Raw genomic sequence first — 5,575 nt, 5'->3', positions numbered from 1 at the left:
AGTAAGTCGGATTGTAGGTGTACTTACTCTTTGAATTTTCTTTTTGGTCCTTTTATGACTTTGACCTCTTTTACACAAGTTTGAAAAGTTTTCGTTTGCTTGCCTAAACGTTTCTTTTCCGACATGGATTATGTTGCCTGTCTTGTGGTTGGTAAAGTCGGTGTTTCATTAGTCTGAATGAGTTTCTCTTTTCGTGTGTTCATCTGTTTGAAGAACTTATTGTCTCGAGAACTTTTTCATTGAAGAACTATATGCGAAAGTTTGTTTCATTGTTTCATGAAAAAGTATGAAATTCTAGCTTGTTGCATCATTGTGCTACGATAACTTGCATCATTAAAAGACTAGAATTGCATCGGCATTTGAAAAAGGAAGAGAACTTTTTTGCTTTTGAAAGGACTAATAGATAAGTGCTTCTCAGGAAATTAGGAATTGGAATGCATTTTTCATTAGTTTATTTTTTGAAAAAGTAAGGTAGTGAAAGATCATTTCGTTTTCAATTGCTTGATTGTTTGCATTTGATTGAGTAGTTTCTACCCTCTCTAGTGTAGGTATTTCATCGAATTGAAAGGGTCTTGTCTCATTTAGTTGCATTTAAGGTTTTTCGAGTCACATCGCTAAGACCTGAAAACTAAAGCATAACTCAAGATAAACTTTTAAAATGAATTCAATTAACCTAAGGCGCATTTGACATTAACGATCATATCTAGAAGGTCTAGGCTAGAGACATGTTCCGACGTCTTTAAACCTAGCAGTTGTCATTAGCTTCGACATTAGACAGCGCTAGTACGGATTTGTGCTCCCCGTACCGTCGAGTATATAACGGGAGACCCCACTAGGCTGCAATCCTTTTATCCTTAGGAAGTCGAGTCAACCGCCTTGCAAACGTGATACACTGAACACAACATTTGGGGAGATTTCCTACTCGTACTTCTTGGTTCACCGGGAGGTATTCTGTAGTTCACGGTTGCTTGGTAATCCTATTTACCTAGATCATCCAGAGTAGTCATTTGATCTTTTTGACTCATTAAACTTAAAATATCATTCGTGAACTTGTCCTTTCGAGCTCATTTCTAATCAAAAGCGATAGAGTCATCTTTGTTTCTTTCTCGACTCTTAAAAAATGAAAGAGCACTAGTCTTTTATGCGTCTTAATAATTGATTGCCCACGATCAAAAAACACCCTGTTAGTCTTTTTCTGAGACCAAATCGTGAGTTTCCCTTAAAAGAACATTTTAAAGCCTTGAAGTTAATTGTTCTGTCAGCTAAGACAAGGTCATCGTGGCTGAACCACCCAGTTCACCCAGTTCCTCTTCCTCTCCTCTGTTTGAAAGATTGTCTGAGGAGCCATTTCCTGAGTCACTAGAGTCACTCGAGGACCAAGGTGTTGAACTTGCAATTGTTCTGAGTATTCAACCTTTTTCATCTTGTCCTCCGCTTACTTTTGATACTGGGTCATCTGCTTATCTTGGCCCGGAATCTCTGGACAATCCCGTTCAAACTCCAGAGAACTCGCCGACCATTGATGGTCAACTTGGACTAGTTATCTACCCTCTGAACCCTCTGTTTGACCCTGTTGTGATATCACCATAGCATCCTTACAGTCTGTACGACCAGCCGGGTGTTCCTTTGGAACTATCCCCTCATACTCGTTCGGCCATTCATCATCATTTGTTTTCAGACATGGAACCTGAAGGCGATGCTCCAGTCACATCTTCGGATGAGTCTGAAGTTTCTACTCCACACACTGTTGAGGGGGAAGAGTTTCCTTTTCCTCCTGAGGGTTTCCCCTTTTCAGGGGGTATTCCCACCAGTTTGCCACCCAACTATGTGTCTTTGGCACAGTTGGTTTCAGGTACACCTAGTGCCTCATCACTTTACCATAACCTTGTTTGGGCATCAGGCACCATGCCTACTTCAGGTCTATTCGTTACGAACATGACTTCCAAACAGGTTGTTTCCTTAGTCCCGATGCAACCAACCATTCTGAATACCCTTGTATCGTCAATCCCAATTACCTGTCAGGCACAAACAACAGTTTCAAAGAATGTCTCTGTCAGTTCCTTCGTCCCTCTAGTCAGTGGCCAGGCTGTGCCGCCACCTGGGGGGCAAAACCTGAATGTTTTTATGGTGTCAGGTGCCACTAATGTGAGCGGCTTCACAAGCTTGCATGCTTGGTATAAACCAACCTCCGTCTGGTATTATTCATAACCCTGCTGATCCTACTAGATCAAGCAATGTCCAGTACCAACATGTTTAGAATCTCGTTGGTCCGTCTGGATCGAGCAATGTTTAGTATCAGCAGTCCTATGGGGCTCAGGTCCAATACCAAAATCCTTATGTTCCATATGGTTCTCAAGGAATGGTTAATCAACCTTACAACCTCTAATCTGAGCAGTACATCCTGTTGGACACCTAATCCTAAATGGGTTAGTGTGGAAGTTGAATGGACAAAAGCAGTCCAAGAGACCTTGGGATCTGAAACCCAAGAGTCACATAATGTATTATAAATGTAAATCATTTGTCAATAAAAATTGAATTGCATGTTTTATCTTTATATTTTCTCTCGCTCCCATGTGTGTTTAACATGGTATCAGAGCCATGATGTGTGGCCTGTGTAGTTTTCTCACGGTTTAGCAACTGGTCTGAGCTGCCTTGAATAATGCTGGCCTAGTCTTCATTACCTGACCATTTATTTTAGATGAGCGCATCAGATCTGCAACTAGGCATTGTATTCCTACCTGCAGCCTATCAGAGTCTGCGCAACAGTGCTGCTATTTACCATTATTCCCTGAGATTTTAAACTGTTGGGCTTCCATATACGCCACTGGCCTCCATTGATTGTCCACACCTGCGCTGCCCTGACATATTCCATTTATGATTCCTGCGCTTCTCTGATCATAAACGTTTCATATTCTCGGAATGATGTCCATCAGTTACATTCGAATTCTGTCTGCCATATTCCCTTGAAACTGCTGTTGCTTAAAACCTGACATACGCTTGAACCGTGGACGCTTGTGTTACAGTGTGTGGGGTCTGTCATATTCCATTTATCAGACCTGCGTCTGACATTACCTGCATTCTGAATAATTTCTCATTTGAATCAGTGTGTAGCGGTTTTGGACGGCCATACAGCTCCAGCAAAGTGTATCAGTGCAAGCATTGATGATTTGTTGAACGCTGCCTGACAAAGAATTGTGGAGGACGCAGCTGGTATCATCGTTCTGAATGAGCAGTGCATTAAAACTGGAGAAGGAGATCGAATTCCAGCGCCTTCTATCATGGAGATTGCGGACTTCGAAGGTGAGTGGCCTTTGGATTTTCGTTTCTGAAACCCAAGCCTAATAAACCAGAGGCGTTTTTACTGTCCATTTCATGGAGTCTAAGAGATTAAAGGTTGCGGAAAAAGTTCCTTTCAAATTTCTAGCTTAGTTTCCACTCTCAGCCCTGAAACTGAGCAATTCATTGCTTGAAGGAGACCGTTGGTTGTCTGGGCGACATTCTGAGTCAATGGGTATTGCCTGGACCGATTTTACCTTGCCTAAGGCAAATACCATCGTTGCCTGAGTCGATTTGTCTCACCTGTGCGTCGTACGTCCAAGCTCCATGGCATATAAGGCGTCCCCCTTTTCAGGATGATCAAATTTCATGACAGGCATCAAGATGGATTGAAACTTGACTTTCCCACCACGCACATTCTGGTATTTCATGAGCATTTCTGCATGGCCACGTTCTTCATCACTCGCCTGTTTGAAGTACTTTGCAAATCCTGGCAGACCAACGTTATCTCGATCAAAATAGGCAAAGAGAGCATGGTAAATATATGAGACATTATATTCTACATTGATTTGCTCATTCAAAGCAGCTTCGCAAGCATCCGCGAACCTCTGGCGTGCAAAAGATTGAGTAGAATTATTGGAAACTTGTACAAGCTCACTCTGCACTTCAGTGAAGGGCTCAAAGATCACACCTGTCAAAGGCCTACTGTTGGTCTCTCCAGTTCTAGCACGAACACTGCACAAACCTTCTCTCTTTTGCCTTCTGTAAGGTACCAAACACAGGGAATTATTCCCTGCCACCTTATCCTCAAAGACATCATGCTGCTTCAGAGATGATAAGGCACCAAAAGTAGTGGAAGCTTTGAGTGACATTTTGCTTTTAGTTAACCCTCTAAAAATGCAATCCAAAGCTCCTGATTACTCAACAATGTAGCCTTTCGTTACAGAGCACGTGTTTCTTTAAGGCAGCTTTGGAGGAAACTCCTTTATATAGAAAAAAAAAAGAGGCGGTAGTTATTGTCTCACGGCTTCAACTCAGCAGAGGACCAGTTCTCATCGTATACTGAAGGCTGCTATTATGCGTGTTTAAATACCACTTCACTCTGCGTCCATCGCCACTGGTTTCTTCCTCTCCAGCGTTTGGCACCTCTTCGACACCAGCTTTTGGTGCAACTTCGACACCTGCATCGTCTACTCCAGTTGGTGGAACATCTGCATTTGAAAAAAAGCTTGCATTTGGAGGATTTGGATCACAAAGTCCCGCTCAATCAAGTTTGGGCTTGCACTACTCCTTCCTCTGGTTTTGGGAGCACTACAGTTTTTGGTCAATCGACTCCAGCATTTGGTGCTGCATCTATTCCAGCATTTCGTTCCATTTTGAGTTTCCCGGAGAAATTCGAGAACGAGATTCTTCCGGAAAGAGGCTATTGAGAATTGATATTATATTCCGGAAAATACATGGGCAGCAGCATGGTGGAAGCCGAAGGCAGGGTCAAACCAGTAACCTGTTAAAATCAATTTTCCATTTTTACGCTTGACAATGACTAATTTTGCAATTCTTTCTTCGGGTTGAATAACTTCTGGATGAGACGCTGTTTTCTCAGAACTGCAGGGTTTGCAATACCAATTATCTGTTTTTAGGGTTTTCTCTAACAAGGTTAAACTGGGTTTCAGTGTGTTTTATGATTAATTTTTCATGTTCACGTAGGCAATAGAGAATGCTCGTAAATATGGAATGTTATCTGATCCGGAATTAAATGGGCACGGGTACTATGAGAGCAGTCAGAAATTTGGGGGTTGTTTGATATTTTGCTCCATATAACGCATCTTTAGCTTCCTAGTCATAGCATCCGTTTAAAAACTCTTGGATTTTCGCGACTTGGTTCTTAAACTACAGCTTTAGACGGCAAGGATATTTGCTATCCTCTCGACAGAACAAGGGGCTGTTTATGACATTCAATAGATGAATGATTGTTGTTGTGTACTTACAATTGTTCAGAAGACTCTGTGCTGATTGGTCTGTTGGAATTTTGGAGTGAACGAGTATTTGAAGGATCCAAGCAAGTTTGCAGTTGCTGCTGCTCCAGTGTAGCATTGTATTTAAAACTCATTATAGTGCATTGATTCCTTGATTCCACTGCTGCATAAAGATTTTGGTGAGCTGATTGTAATCTTTTATATTGCACATTGATCATTTGCTGACATTTATAAAGGATATTGCTGTGTACTGTGAGTAGATATTACTTTTCTGCATTGAGTAGTAGTTGTGATCAGTGTTTTAAGGTGTAAATCAGACATTG

The 5,575-nt window shown here is 41.7% G+C and overlaps 1 pseudogene; it reads right to left on the bottom strand.

Annotated features, from left to right (window-relative positions):
* Positions 1-3,575: 3,575 nt before the first annotated feature.
* On the bottom strand, positions 3,576-4,163 carry LOC149138954 (ferritin-3, chloroplastic pseudogene; annotated as a pseudogene).
* Between the last annotated feature and the right edge of the window lie 1,412 nt (positions 4,164-5,575).

This window comes from Pinus tabuliformis, chromosome X (assembly GCF_031772625.1).
Source record: "Pinus tabuliformis cultivar Carrire ecotype Pingquan chromosome X, CPIR1, whole genome shotgun sequence".
NCBI lineage: Eukaryota > Viridiplantae > Streptophyta > Pinopsida > Pinales > Pinaceae > Pinus > Pinus tabuliformis.
Note: the sequence above shows the minus strand (reverse complement) of the source record. Positions and strands in the feature narration are given on the sequence as shown.